Below are 21751 nucleotides of genomic sequence, written 5' to 3' on the forward strand. Positions count from 1 at the left end.
ATTCTGTATATACTTCAATAACCATAAAACTTTAAAACAGGCTCAAAAACAGGAAAGACACTTCAATTACTACAGGGCACCTGGGCCAGTGGCGCAATGGATAACGTGTCTGACTATGGATCATAAGTTTGTAGGTTCGACTCCTACCTGGCTCGCTTAAATTACCGTGATCGTAAAGTGGTTAGTACTCTGCGTTGTGGCCGCAGCAACCCCAGTTCGAATCCGGGTCATGGCATTTTGATTTTGTTTCTCAATCATCCATTTTTTCACAATACTGAATCTTAAGAAAATTTCAGAAAGTAAGCAGATTCTTTGAAGGTGCTTGCACTATTTGTGTTTAATGCTTATTATAAAGCTATCTTAACATGCTTTGAATAATTTAATTGTGAATTATTGTACTAAAGTACTTGGAATTTGACATAAATTCTAGAATTCAGGAAAGAAGAATGTTTGGGCTTCCTTCTGAGTAAGTTCATCACATTTTTGAAATATCTTTTAGCAGTCACAATTATTATGTTACCTAAAACGTTTTTGGGAAACAATCCCTGCAGATAGTGTACAGTCAATTTCCAAAATGTGATTCTGTATACACTTCAATAACCATAAAACTCTGAAAACAGGCTCAAAAACAGGAAAGACACTTCAATTTCTGCAAAACACTTGGGCCAGTGGCGCAATGGATAACGCGTCTGACTACGGATCAGAAGATTGTAGGTTCGACTCCTACCTGGCTCGCTTATATTGCCATGATCGTATAGTGGTTAGTACTCTGAGTTGTGGCCGCAGCAACCCCAGTTCGAAAACAGGTCACGGCATTTTGATTTTGTTTCTCAATCATCCATTTTTTCACAATACTGAATCTTAAGAAAATTTCAGAAAGTAAGCAGATTCTTTGAAGGTGCTTGCACTATTTGTGTTTAATGCTTATTATAAAGCTATCTTAACATGCTTTGAATAATTTAATTGTGAATTATTGTACTAAAGTACTTGGAATTTGACATAAATTCTAGAATTCAGGAAAGAAGAATGTTTGGGCTTCCTTCTGAGTAAGTTCATCACATTTTTGAAATATCTTTTAGCAGTCACAATTATTATTTTACCTAAAACGTTTTTGGGAAACAATCCCTGCAGATAGTGTACAGTCAATTTCCAAAATGTGATTCTGTATACACTTCAATAACCATAAAACTCCGAAAATCGGCTCAAAAACAGGAAAGACACTTCAATTACTACAAAACACTTGGGCCAGTGGCGCAATGGATAACGCGTCTGACTACGGATCAGAAGATTGTAGGTTCGACTCCTACCTGGCTCGCTTATATTGCCTTGATCGTATAGTGGTTAGTACTCTGAGTTGTGGCCGCAGCAACCCCAGTTTGAAAACAGGTCACGGCATTTTGATTTTGTTTCTCAATCATCCATTTTTTCACAATACTGAATCTTAAGAAAATTTCAGAAAGTAAGCAGATTCTTTGAAGGTGCTTGCACTATTTGTGTTTAATGCTTATTATAAAGCTATCTTAACATGCTTTGAATAATTTAATTGTGAATTATTGTACTAAAGGACTGGGAATTTGACATAAATTCTGGAATTCAGGAAAGAAGAATGTTTGGGCTCTGTCTGAGTAAGTTCATCACATTTTTTAAAGATCTTTTAGCAGTCACAAGGATTATTTTACCTAAAACGTTTTTGGGAAACAATCCCTGCAGATAGTGTACAGTCAATTTCCAAAATGTGATTCTGTATATACTTCAATAACCATAAAACTCCAAAACTGGCTCAAAAACAGGAAAGACACTTCAATTACTACAGGGCACCAGGGCCAGTGGCACAATGGATAACGTGTCTGACTGCGGATCATAAGTTTGTAGGTTCGACTCCTACCTGGCTCGCTTAAATTGACGTGATCGTATAGTGGTTAGTACTCTGCGTTGTGGCCGCAGCAACCCCGGTTCAAATCCGGGTCACGGCATTTTGATTTTGTTTCTCAATCATCCATTTTTTCACAATACTGAATCTTATGAAAATTTCAGAAAGTAAGCAGATTCTTTGAAGGTGCTTGCACAATTTGTGTTTAATGCTTATTATAAAGCTATCTTAACATGCTTTGAATAATTTAATTGTGAATTATTGTACTAAAGTACTGGGAATTTGACATAAATTCTAGAATTCAGGAAAGAAGAATGTTTGGTCTTCCTTCTGAGTAAGTTCATTACATTTTTGAAATATGTTTTAGCAGTCACAATTATTATTTTACCTAAAACGTTTTTGGGAAACAATCCCTGCAGATAGTGTACAGTCAATTTCCAAAATGTGATTCTGTATACACTTCCATAACCATAAAACTCTGAAAATAGGCTCAAAAACAGGAAAGACACTTCAATTACTACAAAACACGTGGGCCAGTGGCGCAATGGATAACGCGTCTGACTACGGATCAGAAGATTGTTGGTTTAATTCTTACCTGGCTCTCTTATATTTCCATGATTGTACAGTGGTTAGTACTCTGCGTTGTGGCCGAAGCAACCACGGTTCGAAAATGGGTCACGGCATTATGATTTTGTTTCTCAATCATCCATGTTTTCACAATACTGAATCTTAAGAAAATTTCAGAAAGTAAGCAGATTCTTTGAAGGTGCTTGCACTATTTGTGTTTAATGCTTATTATAAAGCTATCTTAACATGCTTTGAATAATTTAATTGTGAATTATTTTACTAAAGGACTAGGAATTTGACATAGATTCTAGATTTCAGGAAAGAAGAATGTTTGGGCTCTGTCTGAGTAAGTTCATTACATTTTTGAAAGATATTTTAGCAGTCACAAGGATTATTGTACCTAAAACGTTTTTGGGAAACAATCCCTGCAGATAGTGTACAGTCAATTTCCAAAATGTGATTCTGTATATACTTCAATAACCATAAAACTCCAAAACTGGCTCAAAAACAGGAAAGACACTTCAATTACTACAAGACACCTGGGACAGTGGGCAATGGATAACGTGTCTGACTATGGATCTGTAGATTGTAGGTTCGACTCCTACCTGGCTCGCTTAAATTGCCATGATCGTATAGTGGTTAGTACTCTGCGTTGTGGCCGCAGCAACCCCGGTTCGAATCCGGGTCACGGCATTTTGATTTTGTTTCCCATATCATCCATTTTTTCACAATACTGAATCTTAAGAAAATTTCAGAAAGTAAGCAGATTCTTTGAAGGTGCTTGCACTATTTGTGTTTAATGCTTATTATAAAGCTATCTTAACATGCTTTGAATAATTTAATTGTGAATTATTGTACTAAAGTACTGGGAATTTGACATAAATTCTAGAATTCAGGAAAGAAGAATGTTTGGGCTTCCTTCTGAGTAAGTTCATAACATTTTTTAAATATCTTTTAGCAGTCACAATTATTATTTTACCTAAAACGTTTTTGGGAAACAATCCCTGCAGATAGTCTACAGTCAATTTCCAAAATGTGATTCTGTATATACTTCAATAACCATAAAACTCTGAAAATAGGCTCAAAAACAGGAAAGACACTTCAATGACTACAAAACACGTGGGCCAGTGGCGCAATGGAGAACGCGTCTGACTACGGATCAGAAGTTTGTAGGTTCGACTCCTACCTGGCTCGCTTATGTTGCCTTGATCGCATAGTGGTTAGTACTCTGCGTTGTGGCCGCAGCAACCCTGGTTCGAAAACAGGTCACGGCATTTTGATTTTGTTTCTCAATCATCCATTTTTTCACAAAACTCAATCTTAAGAAAATTTCAGAAAGTAAGCAGATTCTTTGAAGGTGCTTGCACTATTTGTGTTTAATGCTTATTATAAAGCTATCTTAACATGCTTTGAATAATTTAATTGTGAATTATTTTACTAAAGGACTGGGAATTTGACATAAATTCTGGAATTCAGGAAAGAAGAATGTTTGTGCTCTGTCTGAGTAAGTTCATTACATTTTTGAAAGATCTTTTAGCAGTCACAAGGATTATTGTACCTAAAACGTTTTTGGGAATCAATCCCTGCAGATAGTGTACAGTCAATTTCCAAAATGTGATTCTGTATATACTTCAATAACCATAAAACTTTAAAACAGGCTCAAAAACAGGAAAGACACTTCAATTACTACAGGGCACCTGGGCCAGTGGCGCAATGGATAACGTGTCTGACTATGGATCATAAGTTTGTAGGTTCGACTCCTACCTGGCTCGCTTAAATTGCAGTGATCGTAAAGTGGTTAGTACTCTGAGTTGTGGCCGCAGCAACCCCGGTTCGAAAACAGGTCACGGCATTTTGATTTTGTTTCTCAATCATCCATTTTTTCACAATACTGAATCTTAAGAAAATTTCAGAAAGTAAGCAGATTCTTTGAAGGTGCTTGCACTATTTGTGTTTAATGCTTATTATAAAGCTATCTTAACATGCTTTGAATAATTTAATTGTGAATTATTGTACTAAAGTACTTGGAATTTGACATAAATTCTAGAATTCAGGAAAGAAGAATGTTTGGGCTTCCTTCTGAGTAAGTTCATCACATTTTTGAAATATCTTTTAGCAGTCACAATTATTATTTTACCTAAAACGTTTTTGGGAAACAATCCCTGCAGATAGTGTACAGTCAATTTCCAAAATGTGATTCTGTATACACTTCAATAACCATAAAACTCTGAAAATCGGCTCAAAAACAGGAAAGACACTTCAATTACTACAAAACACTTGGGCCAGTGGCGCAATGGATAACGCGTCTGACTACGGATCAGAAGATTGTAGGTTCGACTCCTACCTGGCTCGCTTATATTGCCTTGATCGTATAGTGGTTAGTACTCTGAGTTGTGGCCGCAGCAACCCCAGTTTGAAAACAGGTCACGGCATTTTGATTTTGTTTCTCAATCATCCATTTTTTCACAATACTGAATCTTAAGAAAATTTCAGAAAGTAAGCAGATTCTTTGAAGGTGCTTGCACTGTTTGTGTTTAATGCTTATTATAAAGCTATCTTAACATGCTTTGAATAATTTAATTGTGAATTATTGTACTAAAGGACTGGGAATTTGACATAAATTCTGGAATTCAGGAAAGAAGAATGTTTGGGCTCTGTCTGAGTAAGTTCATCACATTTTTTAAAGATCTTTTAGCAGTCACAAGGATTATTTTACCTAAAACGTTTTTGGGAAACAATCCCTGCAGATAGTGTACAGTCAATTTCCAAAATGTGATTCTGTATATACTTCAATAACCATAAAACTCCAAAACTGGCTCAAAAACAGGAAAGACACTTCAATTACTACAGGGCACCAGGGCCAGTGGCACAATGGATAACGTGTCTGACTGCGGATCATAAGTTTGTAGGTTCGACTCCTACCTGGCTCGCTTAAATTGACGTGATCGTATAGTGGTTAGTACTCTGCGTTGTGGCCGCAGCAACCCCGGTTCGAATCCGGGTCATGGCATTTTGATTTTGTTTCTCAATCATCCATTTTTTCACAATACTGAATCTTAAGAAAATTTCAGAAAGTAAGCAGATTCTTTGAAGGTGCTTGCACTATTTGTGTTTAATGCTTATTATAAAGCTATCTTAACATGCTTTGAATAATTTAATTGTGAATTATTGTACTAAAGTACTTGGAATTTGACATAAATTCTAGAATTCAGGAAAGAAGAATGTTTGGGCTTCCTTCTGAGTAAGTTCATCACATTTTTGAAATATGTTTTAGCAGTCACAATTATTATTTTACCTAAAACGTTTTTGGGAAACAATCCCTGCAGATAGCGTACAGTCAATTTCCAAAATGTGATTCTGTATACACTTCAATAACCATAAAACTCTGAAAACAGGCTCAAAAACAGGAAAGACACTTCAATTTCTACAAAACACTTGGGCCAGTGGCGCAATGGATAACGCGTCTGACTACGGATCAGAAGATTGTAGGTTTAATTCTTACCTGGCTCGCTTATATTGCCATGATCGTATAGTGGTTAGTACTCTGAGTTGTGGCCGCAGCAACCCCAGTTCGAAAATGGGTCACGGCATTATGATTTTGTTTCTCAATCATCCATGTTTTCACAATACTGAATCTTAAGAAAATTTCAGAAAGTAAGCAGATTCTTTGAAGGTGCTTGCACTATTTGTGTTTAATGCTTATTATAAAGCTATCTTAACATGCTTTGAATAATTTAATTGTGAATTATTTTAATAAAGTACTTGCAATTTGACATAAATTCTGGAATTCAGGAAAGAAGAATGTTTGGGCTCTGTCTGAGTAAGTTCATTACAGTTTTGAAAGATCTTTTAGCAGTCACAAAGATTATTGTACCAAAAACATTTTTGGGAAACAATCCCTGCAGATAGTGTACAGTCAATTTCCAAAATGTGATTCTGTATATACTTCAATAACCATAAAACTCTGAAAACAGGCTCAAAAACAGGAAAGACACTTCAATTACTACAAGGCAACTGGTCCGGTGGCGCAATGGATAACGCGTCTGACTACGGATCAGAAGATTGTTGGTTCAATTTCTACCTGGCTCGCTTATATTTCCATGATTGTACAGTGGTTTGTACTCTGCGTTGTGGCCGCAGCAACCCTGGTTCGAAAATGGGTCTTGGCATTATGATTTTGTTTCTCAATCATCCATTTTTTCACAATACTGAATCTTAAGAAAATTTCAGAAAGTATGAAGATTCTTTGAAGGTGCTTGCACTATTTGTGTTTAATGCTTATTATAAAGCTATCTTAACATGCTTTGAATAATTTAATTGTGAATTATTGTACTAAAGGACTGGGAATTTGACATAAATTCTGGAATTCAGGAAAGAAGAATGTTTGGGCTCTGTCTGAGTAAGTTCATCACATTTTTTAAAGATCTTTTAGCAGTCACAAGGATTATTTTACCTAAAACGTTTTTGGGAAACAATCCCTGCAGATAGTGTACAGTCAATTACCAAAATGTGATTCTGTATATACTTCAATAACCATAAAATTCTGAAAACAGGCTCAAAAACAGGAAAGACACTTCTATTACTACAAGACACCCGGGACAGTGGGCAATGGATAACGTGTATGACTATGGATCTGTAGATTGTAGGTTCGACTCCTACCTGGCTCGCTTAATTTGCCGTGATCGTATAGTGGTTAGTACTCTGAGTTGTGGCCGCAGCAACCCCGGTTCGAAAACAGGTCACGGCATTTTGATTTTGTTTCTCAATCATCCATTTTTTCACAATACTGAATCTTAAGAAAATTTCAGAAAGTAAGCAGATTCTTTGAAGGTGCTTGCACTATTTGTGTTTAATGCTTATTATAAAGCTATCTTAACATGCTTTGAATAATTTAATTGTGAATTATTGTACTAAAGTACTTGGAATTTGACATAAATTCTAGAATTCAGGAAAGAAGAATGTTTGGGCTTCCTTCTGAGTAAGTTCATCACATTTTTGAAATATCTTTTAGCAGTCACAAGGATTATTATTTTACCTAAAACGTTTTTGGGAAACAATCCCTGCAGATAGTGTACAGTCAATTTCCAAAATGTGATTCTGTATACACTTCAATAACCATAAAACTCTGAAAATAGGCTCAAAAACAGGAAAGACACTTCAATTTCTACAAAACACTTGGGCCAGTGGCACAATGGATGACGCGTCTGACTACGGATCAGAAGGATGTTGGTTCAATTCCTACCTGGCTCGCTTATATTTCCATGATTGTACAGTGGTTTGTACTCTGCGTTGTGGCCGCAGCAACACTGGTTAGAAAATGGGTCTTGGCATTATGATTTTGTTTCTCAATCATCCATTTTTTCACAATACTGAATCTTAAGAAAATTTCTGAAAGTAAGAAGAATCTTTGACGGTGCTTGCACTATTTGTGTTTAATGCTTATTATAAAGCTATCTTAACATGCTTTGAATAATTTAATTGTGAATTATTGTACTAAAGGACTGGGAATTTGACATAAATTCTGGAATTCAGGAAAGAAGAATGTTTGGGCTCTGTCTGAGTAAGTTCATCACATTTTTTAAAGATCTTTTAGCAGTCACAAGGATTATTTTACCTAAAACGTTTTTGGGAAACAATCCCTGCAGATAGTGTACAGTCAATTACCAAAATGTGATTCTGTATATACTTCAATAACCATAAAATTCTGAAAACAGGCTCAAAAACAGGAAAGACACTTCTATTACTACAAGACACCCGGGACAGTGGGCAATGGATAATGTGTCTGACTATGGATCTGTAGATTGTAGGTTCGACTCCTACCTGGCTCGCTTAATTTGCCGTGATCATATAGTGGTTAGTACTCTGTGTTGTGGCCGCAGCAACCCCGGTTCGAATCCGGGTCACGGCATTTTGATTTTGTTTCTCAATCATCCATTTTTTCACAATACTGAATCTTAAGAAAATTTCAGAAAGTAAGCAGATTCTTTGAAGGTGCTTGCACTATTTGTGTTTAATGCTTATTATAAAGCTATCTTAACATGCTTTGAATAATTTAATTGTGAATTATTGTACTAAAGGACTGGGAATTTGACATAAATTCTAGAATTCAGGAAAGTAGAATGTTTGGGCTTCCTTCTGAGTAAGTTCATCACATTTTTGAAATATCTTTTAGCAGTCACAATTATTATTTTACCTAAAACGTTTTTGGGAAACAATCCCTGCAGATAGTGTACAGTCAATTTCCAAAATGTGATTCTGTATATACTTCAATAACCATAAAACTCTGAAAACAGGCTCAAAAACAGGAAAGACACTTCAATTACTACAAGGCAACTGGTCCGGTGGCGCAATGGATAACGCGTCTGACTACGGATCAGAAGATTGTTGGTTCAATTTCTACCTGGCTCGCTTATATTTCCATGATTGTACAGTGGTTTGTACTCTGCGTTGTGGCCGCAGCAACCCTGGTTCGAAAATGGGTCTTGGCATTATGATTTTGTTTCTCAATCATCCATTTTTTCACAATACTGAATCTTAAGAAAATTTCAGAAAGTATGAAGATTCTTTGAAGGTGCTTGCACTATTTGTGTTTAATGCTTATTATAAAGCTATCTTAACATGCTTTGAATAATTTAATTGTGAATTATTGTACTAAGGGACTGGGAATTTGACATAAATTCTGGAATTCAGGAAAGAAGAATGTTTGGGCTCTGTCTGAGTAAGTTCATCACATTTTTTAAAGATCTTTTAGCAGTCACAAGGATTATTTTACCTAAAACGTTTTTGGGAAACAATCCCTGCAGATAGTGTACAGTCAATTACCAAAATGTGATTCTGTATATACTTCAATAACCATAAAATTCTGAAAACAGGCTCAAAAACAGGAAAGATACTTCTATTACTACAAGACACCCGGGACAGTGGGCAATGGATAACGTGTATGACTATGGATCTGTAGATTGTATGTTCGATTCCTACTTGGCTCGCTTAATTTGCCGTGATCGTATAGTGGTTAGTACTCTGAGTTGTGGCCGCAGCAACCCCGGTTCGAAAACAGGTCACTGCATTTTGATTTTGTTTCTCAATCATCCATTTTTTCACAATACTGAATCTTAAGAAAATTTCAGAAAGTAAGCAGATTCTTTGAAGGTGCTTGCACTATTTGTGTTTAATGCTTATTATAAAGCTATCTTAACATGCTTTGAATAATTTAATTGTGAATTATTGTACTAAAGTACTTGGAATTTGACATAAATTCTAGAATTCAGGAAAGAAGAATGTTTGGGCTTCCTTCTGAGTAAGTTCATCACATTTTTGAAATATCTTTTAGCAGTCACAAGGATTATTATTTTACCTAAAACGTTTTTGGGAAACAATCCCTGCAGATAGTGTACAGTCAATTTCCAAAATGTGATTCTGTATACACTTCAATAACCATAAAACTCTGAAAATAGGCTCAAAAACAGGAAAGACACTTCAATTTCTACAAAACACTTGGGCCAGTGGCACAATGGATAACGCGTCTGACTACGGATCAGAAGGATGTAGGTTCAATTCCTACCTGGCTCGCTTATATTTCCATGATTGTACAGTGGTTTGTACTCTGCGTTGTGGCCGCAGCAACCCTGGTTCGAAAATGGGTCTTGGCATTATGATTTTGTTTCTCAATCATCCATTTTATCACAATACTGAATCTTAAGAAAATTTCTGAAAGTAAGAAGAATCTTTGACGGTGCTTGAACTATTTGTGTTTAATGCTTATTATAAAGCTATCTTAACATGCTTTGAATAATTTAATTGTGAATTATTGTACTAAAGGACTGGGAATTTGACATAAATTCTGGAATTCAGGAAAGAAGAATGTTTGGGCTCTGTCTGAGTAAGTTCATCACATTTTTTAAAGATCTTTTAGCAGTCACAAGGATTATTTTACCTAAAACGTTTTTGGGAAACAATCCCTGCAGATAGTGTACAGTCAATTACCAAAATGTGATTCTGTATATACTTCAATAACCATAAAATTCTGAAAACAGGCTCAAAAACAGGAAAGACACTTCTATTACTACAAGACACCCGGGACAGTGGGCAATGGATAATGTGTCTGACTATGGATCTGTAGATTGTAGGTTCGACTCCTACCTGGCTCGCTTAATTTGCCGTGATCGTATAGTGGTTAGTACTCTGTGTTGTGGCCGCAGCAACCCCGGTTCGAATCCGGGTCACGGCATTTTGATTTTGTTTCTCAATCATCCATTTTTTCACAATACTGAATCTTCAGAAAATTTCAGAAAGTAAGCAGATTCTTTGAAGGTGCTTGCACTATTTGTGTTTAATGCTTATTATAAAGCTATCTTAACATGCTTTGAATAATTTAATTGTGAATTATTTTACTAAAGGACTAGGAATTTGACATAGATTCTAGAATTCAGGAAAGAAGAATGTTTGGGCTCTGTCTGAGTAAGTTCAATACATTTTTGGGGTGGTGGGTAGTTTGTGAGTGTTGGGGTCAAGGATTATTGTACCTAAACGTTTTGGGGAACATCCCTGCAGATGTGTACTGTCAATTTCCAAATGTGATTCTGTTATATACTTACTTCAGGGTAACCGAGACACTTCAATTAAAGACACTGGGAATGAATTGACTCCAGGGACAGTGGGGAATGGATGGGAATTGGAGATAAAGTGTTTGACTAGGATTGTAGTAGTTCGACTCTACCTGGCTCGCTTAATTTGCCGTGATCGTATAGTGGTTAGTACTCTGAGTTGTGGCCGCAGCAACCCCGGTTCGAAAACAGGTCACTGCATTTTGATTTTGTTTCTCAATCATCCATTTTTTCACAATACTGAATCTTAAGAAAATTTCAGAAAGTAAGCAGATTCTTTGAAGGTGCTTGCACTATTTGTGTTTAATGCTTATTATAAAGCTATCTTAACATGCTTTGAATAATTTAATTGTGAATTATTGTACTAAAGTACTTGGAATTTGACATAAATTCTAGAATTCAGGAAAGAAGAATGTTTGGGCTTCCTTCTGAGTAAGTTCATCACATTTTTGAAATATCTTTTAGCAGTCACAAGGATTATTATTTTACCTAAAACGTTTTTGGGAAACAATCCCTGCAGATAGTGTACAGTCAATTTCCAAAATGTGATTCTGTATACACTTCAATAACCATAAAACTCTGAAAATAGGCTCAAAAACAGGAAAGACACTTCAATTTCTACAAAACACTTGGGCCAGTGGCACAATGGATAACGCGTCTGACTACGGATCAGAAGGATGTAGGTTCAATTCCTACCTGGCTCGCTTATATTTCCATGATTGTACAGTGGTTTGTACTCTGCGTTGTGGCCGCAGCAACCCTGGTTCGAAAATGGGTCTTGGCATTATGATTTTGTTTCTCAATCATCCATTTTATCACAATACTGAATCTTAAGAAAATTTCTGAAAGTAAGAAGAATCTTTGACGGTGCTTGAACTATTTGTGTTTAATGCTTATTATAAAGCTATCTTAACATGCTTTGAATAATTTAATTGTGAATTATTGTACTAAAGGACTGGGAATTTGACATAAATTCTGGAATTCAGGAAAGAAGAATGTTTGGGCTCTGTCTGAGTAAGTTCATCACATTTTTTAAAGATCTTTTAGCAGTCACAAGGATTATTTTACCTAAAACGTTTTTGGGAAACAATCCCTGCAGATAGTGTACAGTCAATTACCAAAATGTGATTCTGTATATACTTCAATAACCATAAAATTCTGAAAACAGGCTCAAAAACAGGAAAGACACTTCTATTACTACAAGACACCCGGGACAGTGGGCAATGGATAATGTGTCTGACTATGGATCTGTAGATTGTAGGTTCGACTCCTACCTGGCTCGCTTAATTTGCCGTGATCGTATAGTGGTTAGTACTCTGTGTTGTGGCCGCAGCAACCCCGGTTCGAATCCGGGTCACGGCATTTTGATTTTGTTTCTCAATCATCCATTTTTTCACAATACTGAATCTTCAGAAAATTTCAGAAAGTAAGCAGATTCTTTGAAGGTGCTTGCACTATTTGTGTTTAATGCTTATTATAAAGCTATCTTAACATGCTTTGAATAATTTAATTGTGAATTATTTTACTAAAGGACTAGGAATTTGACATAGATTCTAGAATTCAGGAAAGAAGAATGTTTGGGCTCTGTCTGAGTAAGTTCAATACATTTTTGAAAGATCTTTTAGCAGTCACAAGGATTATTGTACCTAAAACGTTTTTGGGAAACAATCCCTGCAGATAGTGTACAGTCAATTTCCAAAATGTGATTCTGTATATACTTCAATAACCATAAAACTCCAAAACTGGCTCAAAAACAGGAAAGACACTTCAATTACTACAAGACACCCGGGACAGTGGGCAATGGATAACGTGTCTGACTATGGATCTGTAGATTGTAGGTTCGACTCCTACCTGGCTCGCTTAAATTGCCATGATCGTATAGTGGTTAGTACTCTGCGTTGTGGCTGCAGCAACCCCGGTTCGAATCCGGGTCACGGCATTTTGATTTTGTTTCTCAATCATCCATTTTTTCACAATACTGAATCTTAAGAAAATTTCAGAAAGTAGGCAGATTCTTTGAAGGTGCTTGCACTATTTGTGTTTAATGCTTATTATAAAGCTATCTTAACATGCTTTGAATAATTTAATTGTGAATTATTGTACTAAAGTACTGGGAATTTGACATAAATTCTAGAATTCAGGAAAGAAGAATGTTTGGGCTTCCTTCTGAGTAAGTTCATAACATTTTTGAAATATCTTTTAGCAGTCACAATTATTATTTTACCTAAAACGTTTTTGGGAAACAATCCCTGCAGATAGTCTACAGTCAATTTCCAAAATGTGATTCTGTATATACTTCAATAACCATAAAACTCTGAAAATAGGCTCAAAAACAGGAAAGACACTTCAATTACTACAAAACACGTGGGCCAGTGGCGCAATGGATAACGCGTCTGACTACGGATCAGAAGATTGTAGGTTCGACTCCTACCTGGCTCGCTTATATTGCCTTGATCGCATAGTGGTTAGTACTCTGAGTTGTGGCCGCAGCAACCCCGGTTCGAAAACAGGTCACGGCATTTTGATTTTGTTTCTCAATCATCCATTTTTTCACAAAACTCAATCTTAAGAAAATTTCAGAAAGTAAGCAGATTCTTTGAAGGTGCTTGCACTATTTGTGTTTAATGCTTATTATAAAGCTATCTTAACATGCTTTGAATAATTTAATTGTGAATTATTTTACTAAAGGACTGGGAATTTGACATAAATTCTGGAATTCAGGAAAGAAGAATGTTTGTGCTCTGTCTGAGTAAGTTCATTACATTTTTGAAAGATCTTTTAGCAGTCACAAGAATTATTGTACCTAAAACGTTTTTGGGAATCAATCCCTGCAGATAGTGTACAGTCAATTTCCAAAATGTGATTCTGTATATACTTCAATAACCATAAAACTTTAAAACAGGCTCAAAAACAGGAAAGACACTTCAATTACTACAGGGCACCTGGGCCAGTGGCGCAATGGATAACGTGTCTGACTATGGATCATAAGTTTGTAGGTTCGACTCCTACCTGGCTCGCTTAAATTGCCGTGATCGTAAAGTGGTTAGTACTCTGCGTTGTGGCCGCAGCAACCCCGGTTCGAATCCGGGTCATGGCATTTTGATTTTGTTTCTCAATCATCCATTTTTTCACAATACTGAATCTTAAGAAAATTTCAGAAAGTAAGCAGATTCTTTGAAGGTGCTTGCACTATTTGTGTTTAATGCTTATTATAAAGCTATCTTAACATGCTTTGAATAATTTAATTGTGAAGTATTGTACTAAAGTACTTGGAATTTGACATAAATTCTAGAATTCAGGAAAGAAGAATGTTTGGGCTTCCTTCTGAGTAAGTTCATCACATTTTTGAAATATCTTTTAGCAGTCACAATTATTATTTTACCTAAAACGTTTTTGGGAAACAATCCCTGCAGATAGTGTACAGTCAATTTCCAAAATGTGATTCTGTATACACTTCAATAACCATAAAACTCTGAAAACAGGCTCAAAAACAGGAAAGACACTTCAATTTTTACAAAACACTTGGGCCAGTGGCGCAATGGATAACGTGTCTGACTACGGATCAGAAGATTGTAGGTTCGACTCCTACCTGGCTCGCTTATATTGCCATGATCGTATAGTGGTTAGTACTCTGAGTTGTGGCCGCAGCAACCCCAGTTCGAAAACAGGTCACGGCATTTTGATTTTGTTTCTCAATCATCCATTTTTTCACAATACTGAATCTTAAGAAAATTTCAGAAAGTAAGCAGATTCTTTGAAGGTGCTTGCACTATTTGTGTTAATGCTTATTATAAAGCTATCTTAACATGCTTTGAATAATTTAATTGTGAATTATTGTACTAAAGTACTGGGAATTTGACATAAATTCTAGAATTCAGGAAAGAAGAATGTTTGGGCTTCCTTCTGAGTAAGTTCATTACATTTTTGAAATATCTTTTAGCAGTCACAATTATTATTTTACCTAAAACGTTTTTGGGAAACAATCCCTGCAGATAGTGTACAGTCAATTTCCAAAATGTGATTCTGTATACACTTCCATAACCATAAAACTCTGAAAATAGGCTCAAAAACAGGAAAGACACTTCAATTACTACAAAACACGTGGGCCAGTGGCGCAATGGATAATGCGTCTGACTACGGATCAGAAGATTGTTGGTTTAATTCTTACCTGGCTCGCTTATATTTCCATGATTGTACAGTGGTTAGTACTCTGCGTTGTGGCCGCAGCAACCACGGTTCGAAAATGAGTCACGGCATTATGATTTTGTTTCTCAATCATCCATTTTTTCACAATACTGAATCTTAAGAAAATTTCAGAAAGTAAGCAGATTCTTTGAAGGTGCTTGCACTATTTGTGTTTAATGCTTATTATAAAGCTATCTTAACATGCTTTGAATAATTTAATTGTGAATTATTTTACTAAAGGACTAGGAATTTGACATAAATTCTAGAATTCAGGAAAGAAGAATGTTTGGGCTCTGTCTGAGTAAGTTCATTACATTTTTGAAAGATCTTTTAGCAGTCACAAGGATTATTGTACCTAAAACGTTTTTGGGAAACAATCCCTGCAGATAGTGTACAGTCAATTTCCAAAATGTGATTCTGTATATACTTCAATAACCATAAAACTCCAAAACTGGCTCAAAAACAGGAAAGACACTTCAATTACTACAAGACACCCGGGACAGTGGGCAATGGATAACGTGTCTGACTATGGATCTGTAGATTGTAGGTTCGACTCCTACCTGGCTCGCTTAAATTGTCATGATCGTATAGTGGTTAGTACTCTGCGTTGTGGCCGCAGCAACCCCGGTTCGAATCCGGGTCACGGCATTTTGATTTTGTTTCTCAATCATCCATTTTTTCACAATACTGAATCTTAAGAAAATTTCAGAAAGTAAGCAGATTCTTTGAAGGTGCTTGCACTATTTGTGTTTAATGCTTATTATAAAGCTATCTTAACATGCTTTGAATAATTTAATTGTGAATTATTTTACTAAAGTACTGGGAATTTGACATAAATTCTAGAATTCAGGAAAGAAGAATGTTTGGGCTTCCTTCTGAGTAAGTTCATAACATTTTTGAAATATCTTTTAGCAGTCACAATTATTATTTTACCTAAAACGTTTTTGGGAAACAATCCCTGCAGATAGTCTACAGTCAATTTCCAAAATGTGATTCTGTATATACTTCAATAACCATAAAACTCTGAAAATAGGCTCAAAAACAGGAAAGACACTTCAATTACTACAAAACACGTGGGCCAGTGGCGCAATGGATAACGCGTCTGACTACGGATCAGAAGATTGTAGGTTCGACTCCTACCTGGCTCGCTTATACTGCCTTGATCTCATAGTGGTTAGTACTTTGTGTTGTGGCCGCAGCAACACCGGTTCGAAAACAGGTCACAGCATTTTGATTTTGTTTCTCAATCATCCATTTTTTCACAAAACTCAATCTTAAGAAAATTTCAGAAAGTAAGATGATTCTTTGAAGGTGCTTGCACTATTTGTGTTTAATGCTTATTATAAAGCTATCTTAACATGCTTTGAATAATTTAATTGTGAATTATTGTACTAAAGGACTAGGAATTTGACATAAATTCTGGAATTCAGGAAAGAAGAATGTTTGGGCTCTGTCTGAGTAAGTTCATCACATTTTTTAAAGATCTTTTAGCAGTCACAAGGATTATTTTACCTAAAACGTTTTTGGGAAACAATCCCTGCAGATAGTGTACAGTCAATTACCAAAATGTGATTCTGTATATACTTCAATAACCATAAAATTCTGAAAACAGGTTAAAAAACAGGAAAGACACTTCTATTACTACAAGACACCTGGGACAGTGGGCAATGGATAACGTACATGACTATGGATCTGTAGATTGTAGGTTCGACTGATCGTATAGTGGTTAGTACTCTGCGTTGTGGCCGCAGCAACCCCGGTTTGAAAACAGGTCACGGCATTTTGATTTTGTTTCTCAATCATCCATTTTTTCACAATACTGAATCTTAAGAAAATTTCAGAAAGTAAGCAGATTCTTTGAAGGTGCTTGCACTATCTTAACATGCTTTGAATAATTTAATTGTGAATTATTGTACTAAAGGACTGGGAATTTGACATAAATTCTGGAATTCAGGAAAGAAGAATGTTTGGGCTCTGTCTGAGTAAGTTCATCACATTTTTTAAAGATCTTTTAGCAGTCACAAGGATTATTTTACCTAAAACGTTTTTGGGAAACAATCCCTGCAGATAGTGTACAGTCAATTTCCAAAATGTGATTCTGTATATACTTCAATAACCATAAAACTCCAAAACTGGCTCAAAAACAGGAAAGACACTTCAATTACTACAGGGCACCTGGGCCAGTGGCGCAATGGATAACGTGTCTGACTGCGGATCATAAGTTTGTAGGTTCGACTCCTACCTGGCTCGCTTAAATTGACGTGATCGTATAGTGGTTAGTACTCTGCGTTGTGGCCGCAGCAACCCCGGTTTGAAAACAGGTCACGGCATTTTGATTTTGTTTCTCAATCATCCATTTTTTCACAATACTGAATCTTAAGAAAATTTCAGAAAGTAAGCAGATTCTTTGAAGGTGCTTGCACTATTTGTGCTTAATGCTTATTATAAAGCTATCTCAACATGCTTTGAATAATTTAATTGTGAATTATTTTAATAAAGGACTGGGAATTTGACATAAATTCTGGAATTCAGGAAAGAAGAATGTTTGGGCTCTGTCTGAGTAAGTTCATTACATTTTTGAAAGATCTTTTAGCAGTCACAATGATTATTGTACCTAAAACGTTTTTGGGAATCAATCCCTGCAGATAGTGTACAGTCAATTTCCAAAATGTGATTCTGTATACACTTCAATAACCATAAAACTCTGAAAATAGGCTCAAAAACAGGAAAGACACTTCAATTACTACAAAACACGTGGGCCAGTGGCGCAATGGATAATGCGTCTGACTACGGATCAGAAGATTGTAGGTTTGACTCCTGCCTTGATCGTATAGTGGTTAGTACTCTGCGTTGTGGCCGCAGCAATCCTGGTTCGAAAACAGGTCACGGTATTTTGATTTTGTTTCTCAATCATCCAGTTTTTCACAATACTGAATCTTAAGAAAATTTTAGAAAGTAAGCAGATTCTTTGAAGGTGCTTGCACTATTTGTGTTTAATGCTTATTATAAAGCTATCTTAACATGCTTTCAATAATTTAATTGTGAATTATTTTAATAAAGGACTGGGAATTTGACATAAATTCTGGAATTCAGGAAAGAAGAATGTTTGGGCTCTGTTTGAGTAAGTTCATTAAATTTTTGAAAGATCTTTTAGCAGTCACAAGGATTATTGTACCTAAAACATTTTTGGGAAACAATCCCTGCAGATAGTGTACAGTCAATTTCCACAATGTGATTCTGTATATACTTCAATAACCATAAAACTCTGAAAATAGGCTCAAAAACAGGAAAGACACTTCAATTTCTACAAATCACTTGGGCCAGTGGCGCAATGGATAACGCGTCTGACTACGGATCAGAAGATTGTAGGTTCGACTCCTACCTGGCTCGCTTATATTGCCTTGATCGTATAGTGGTTAGTACTCTGAGTTGTTGCCGCAGCAACCCCGGTTTGAAAACAGGTCATGGCATTTTGATTTTGTTTCTCAATCATCCATTTTTTCACAATACTGAATCTTAAGAAAATTTCAGAAAGTAAGCAGATTCTTTGAAGGTGCTTGCACTATTTGTGTTTAATGCTTATTATAAAGCTATCTTAACATGCTTTGAATAATTTAATTGTGAATTATTTTAATAAAGGACTGGGAATTTGACATAAATTCTGGAATTCAGGAAAGAAGAATGTTTGGGCTCTGTCTGAGTAAGTTCATTACAGTTTTGAAAGATCTTTTAGCAGTCACAAGGATTATTGTACCTAAAACATTTTTGGGAAACAATCCCTGCAGATAGTGTACATTCAATTTCCAAAATGTGATTCTGTATATACTTCAATAACCATAAAACTCAAAAACTGGCTCAAAAACTGGAAAGACACTTCAATTACTGCAAGACACCCGGGACAGTGGGCAATGGATAACGTGTGTGACTATGGATCTGTAGATTGTAGGTTCGACTCTTACCTGGCTTGCTTAAATTGCCGTGATCGTATAGTGGTTAGTACTCTGCGTTGTGGCCGCAGCAACCCGGTTCGAATCCGGGTCACGGCATTTTGATTTTGTTTCTCAATCATCCATTTTTTCACAATACTGAATCTTAAGAAAATTTCAGAAAGTAAGCAGATTCGTTGAAGGTGCTTGCACTATTTGTGTTTAATGCTTATTATAAAGCTATCTTAACATGCTTTGAATAATTTAATTGTGAATTATTGTACTAAAGTACTGGGAATTTGACATAAATTCTAGAATTCAGGAAAGAAGAATGTTTGGGCTTCCTTCTGAGTAAGTTCATCACATTTTTGAAATATCTTTTAGCAGTCACAATTATTATTTTACCTAAAACGTTTTTGGGAAACAATCCCTGCAGATAGTCTACAGTCAATTTCCAAAATGTGATTCTGTATATACTTCAATAACCATAAAACTCTGAAAATAGGCTCAAAAACAGGAAAGACACTTCAATTACTACAAAACACGTGGGCCAGTGGTGCAATGGATAACGCGTCTGACTATGGATCAGAAGATTGTAGGTTCGACACCTACCTGGCTCGCTTATATTGCCTTGATCGCATAGTGGTTAGTACTCTGCATTGTGGCCGTAGCAACCCTGGTTCGAAAACAGGTCACGGCATTTTGATTTTGTTTCTCAATCATCCATTTTTTCACAAAACTCAATCTTAAGAAAATTTCAGAAAGTAAGCAGATTCTTTGAAGGTGCTTGCCCTATTTGTGTTTAATGCTTATTATAAAGCTATCTTAACATGCTTTGAATAATTTAATTGTGAATTATTTTACTAAAGGACTGGGAATTTGACATAAATTCTGGAATTCAGGAAAGAAGAATGTTTGTGCTCTGTCTGAGTAAGTTCATTACATTTTTGAAAGATCTTTTAGCAGTCACAAGGATTTTTGTACCTAAAACGTTTTTGGGAATCAATCCCTGCAGATAGTGTACAGTCAATTTCCAAAATGTGATTCTGTATATACTTCAATAACCATAAAACTTTAAAACAGGCTCAAAAACAGGAAAGACACTTCAATTACTACAGGGCACCTGGGCCAGTGGCGCAATGTATAACGTGTCTGACTATGGATCATAAGTTTCTAGGTTCGACTCCTACCTGGCTCGCTTACATTGCCGTGATCGTATAGTGGTTAGTACTCTGCGTTGTGGCCGCAGCAACCCCGGTTCGAATCCGGGTCACGGCATTTTGATTTTGTTTCTCAATCATCCATTTTTTCACAATACTGAATCTTAAGAAAATTTCAGAAAGTAAGCAGATTCTTTGAAGGTGCTTGCACTATTTGTGTTTAATGCTTATTATAAAGCTATCTTAACATGCTTTGAATAATTTAATTGTGAATTATTGTACTAAAGTACTTGGAATTTGACATAAATTCTAGAATTCAGGAAAGAAGAATGTTTGGGCTTCCTTCTGAGTAAGTTCATCACATTTTTGAAATATCTTTTAGCAGTCACAATTATTATTTTACCTAAAACGTTTTTGGGAAAGAATCCCTGCAGATAGTGTACAGTCAATTTCCAAAATGTGATTCTGTATACACTTCAATAACCATAAAACTCTGAAAATAGGCTCAAAAACAGGAAAGACACTTCAATTTCTACAAATCACTTGGGCCAGTGGCGCAATGGATAATGCGTCTGACTACGGATCAGAAGATTGTAGGTTTGACTCCTACCTGGCTCGCTTATATTGCCTTGATCGTATAGTGGTTAGTACTCTGAGTTGTGGCCGCAGCAACCCCGGTTCGAAAACAGGCCACGGCATTTTGATTTTGTTTCTCAATCATCCATTTTTTCACAATACTGAATCTTAAGAAAATTTCAGAAAGTAAGCAGATTCTTTGAAGGTGCTTGCACTATTTGTGTTTAATGCTTATTATAAAGCTATCTTAACATGCTTTGAATAATTTAATTGTGAATTATTTTAATAAAGGACTGGGAATTTGACATAAATTCTGGAATTCAGGAAAGAAGAATGTTTGGGCTCTGTCTGAGTAAGTTCATTACAGTTTTGAAAGATCTTTTAGCAGTCACAAGGATTATTGTACCTAAAACATTTTTGGGAAACAATCCCTGCAGATAGTGTACAGTCAATTTCCAAAATGTGATTCTGTATATACTTCAATAACCATAAAACTCTGAAAACAGGCTCAAAAACAGGAAAGACACTTCAATTACTACAAGGCAACTGGGCCGGTGGCGCAATGGATAACGCGTCTGACTACGGATCAGAAGATTGTTGGTTCAATTCCTACCTGGCTTGCTTATATTTCCATGATTGTACAGTGGTTAGTACTCTGCGTTGTGGCCGCAGCAACTACGGTGCGAACATGGGTCTTGGCATTATGATTTTGGTTCTCAATCATCCATTTTTTCACAATACTGAATCTTAAGAAAATTTCAGAAAGTAAGAAGATTCTTTGAAGGTGCTTGCACTATTTGTTTTTAATGCTTATTATAAAGCTTTCTTAACATGCTTTGAATAATTTAATTGTGAATTATTGTA

The 21751-nt window shown here is 35.9% G+C and overlaps 20 non-coding genes across 20 annotated transcripts; all 20 read left to right on the forward strand.

The window, feature by feature from the left end:
- The first annotated feature begins 82 nt into the window (after positions 1-82).
- Positions 83-155, forward strand: TRNAH-AUG (transfer RNA histidin (anticodon AUG)). The gene has a single exon. It is a non-coding gene; the product is annotated as a tRNA-His (tRNA).
- A 507-nt stretch (positions 156-662) lies between these two features.
- On the forward strand, positions 663-735 carry TRNAR-ACG (transfer RNA arginine (anticodon ACG)). Its single transcript has one exon. It is a non-coding gene; the product is annotated as a tRNA-Arg (tRNA).
- Positions 736-1242: 507 nt separating this feature from the next.
- TRNAR-ACG (transfer RNA arginine (anticodon ACG)) lies at positions 1243-1315 on the forward strand. The gene has a single exon. It is a non-coding gene; the product is annotated as a tRNA-Arg (tRNA).
- Positions 1316-3058: 1743 nt separating this feature from the next.
- Positions 3059-3130, forward strand: TRNAH-GUG (transfer RNA histidin (anticodon GUG)). Its single transcript has one exon. It is a non-coding gene; the product is annotated as a tRNA-His (tRNA).
- Positions 3131-3558: 428 nt separating this feature from the next.
- Positions 3559-3631, forward strand: TRNAR-ACG (transfer RNA arginine (anticodon ACG)). Its single transcript has one exon. It is a non-coding gene; the product is annotated as a tRNA-Arg (tRNA).
- A 505-nt stretch (positions 3632-4136) lies between these two features.
- Positions 4137-4209, forward strand: TRNAH-AUG (transfer RNA histidin (anticodon AUG)). The gene has a single exon. It is a non-coding gene; the product is annotated as a tRNA-His (tRNA).
- Positions 4210-4716: 507 nt separating this feature from the next.
- Positions 4717-4789, forward strand: TRNAR-ACG (transfer RNA arginine (anticodon ACG)). Its single transcript has one exon. It is a non-coding gene; the product is annotated as a tRNA-Arg (tRNA).
- Positions 4790-9933: 5144 nt separating this feature from the next.
- Positions 9934-10006, forward strand: TRNAR-ACG (transfer RNA arginine (anticodon ACG)). The gene has a single exon. It is a non-coding gene; the product is annotated as a tRNA-Arg (tRNA).
- Positions 10007-10592: 586 nt separating this feature from the next.
- TRNAH-GUG (transfer RNA histidin (anticodon GUG)) lies at positions 10593-10664 on the forward strand. The gene has a single exon. It is a non-coding gene; the product is annotated as a tRNA-His (tRNA).
- Positions 10665-11671: 1007 nt separating this feature from the next.
- On the forward strand, positions 11672-11744 carry TRNAR-ACG (transfer RNA arginine (anticodon ACG)). Its single transcript has one exon. It is a non-coding gene; the product is annotated as a tRNA-Arg (tRNA).
- A 586-nt stretch (positions 11745-12330) lies between these two features.
- On the forward strand, positions 12331-12402 carry TRNAH-GUG (transfer RNA histidin (anticodon GUG)). The gene has a single exon. It is a non-coding gene; the product is annotated as a tRNA-His (tRNA).
- A 1004-nt stretch (positions 12403-13406) lies between these two features.
- TRNAR-ACG (transfer RNA arginine (anticodon ACG)) lies at positions 13407-13479 on the forward strand. The gene has a single exon. It is a non-coding gene; the product is annotated as a tRNA-Arg (tRNA).
- Positions 13480-13984: 505 nt separating this feature from the next.
- TRNAH-AUG (transfer RNA histidin (anticodon AUG)) lies at positions 13985-14057 on the forward strand. Its single transcript has one exon. It is a non-coding gene; the product is annotated as a tRNA-His (tRNA).
- Positions 14058-14564: 507 nt separating this feature from the next.
- TRNAR-ACG (transfer RNA arginine (anticodon ACG)) lies at positions 14565-14637 on the forward strand. Its single transcript has one exon. It is a non-coding gene; the product is annotated as a tRNA-Arg (tRNA).
- A 1663-nt stretch (positions 14638-16300) lies between these two features.
- Positions 16301-16373, forward strand: TRNAR-ACG (transfer RNA arginine (anticodon ACG)). Its single transcript has one exon. It is a non-coding gene; the product is annotated as a tRNA-Arg (tRNA).
- A 1029-nt stretch (positions 16374-17402) lies between these two features.
- On the forward strand, positions 17403-17475 carry TRNAR-GCG (transfer RNA arginine (anticodon GCG)). Its single transcript has one exon. It is a non-coding gene; the product is annotated as a tRNA-Arg (tRNA).
- A 1067-nt stretch (positions 17476-18542) lies between these two features.
- Positions 18543-18615, forward strand: TRNAR-ACG (transfer RNA arginine (anticodon ACG)). The gene has a single exon. It is a non-coding gene; the product is annotated as a tRNA-Arg (tRNA).
- A 1083-nt stretch (positions 18616-19698) lies between these two features.
- On the forward strand, positions 19699-19771 carry TRNAH-AUG (transfer RNA histidin (anticodon AUG)). Its single transcript has one exon. It is a non-coding gene; the product is annotated as a tRNA-His (tRNA).
- A 586-nt stretch (positions 19772-20357) lies between these two features.
- Positions 20358-20429, forward strand: TRNAH-GUG (transfer RNA histidin (anticodon GUG)). The gene has a single exon. It is a non-coding gene; the product is annotated as a tRNA-His (tRNA).
- A 1006-nt stretch (positions 20430-21435) lies between these two features.
- TRNAR-ACG (transfer RNA arginine (anticodon ACG)) lies at positions 21436-21508 on the forward strand. Its single transcript has one exon. It is a non-coding gene; the product is annotated as a tRNA-Arg (tRNA).
- The last annotated feature ends 243 nt before the right edge of the window (positions 21509-21751 follow it).

This window comes from Taudactylus pleione, unplaced genomic scaffold, assembly GCF_031769625.1.
Source record: "Taudactylus pleione unplaced genomic scaffold, aTauple2 ptg000551l, whole genome shotgun sequence".
Taxonomy (NCBI): domain Eukaryota; kingdom Metazoa; phylum Chordata; class Amphibia; order Anura; family Myobatrachidae; genus Taudactylus; species Taudactylus pleione.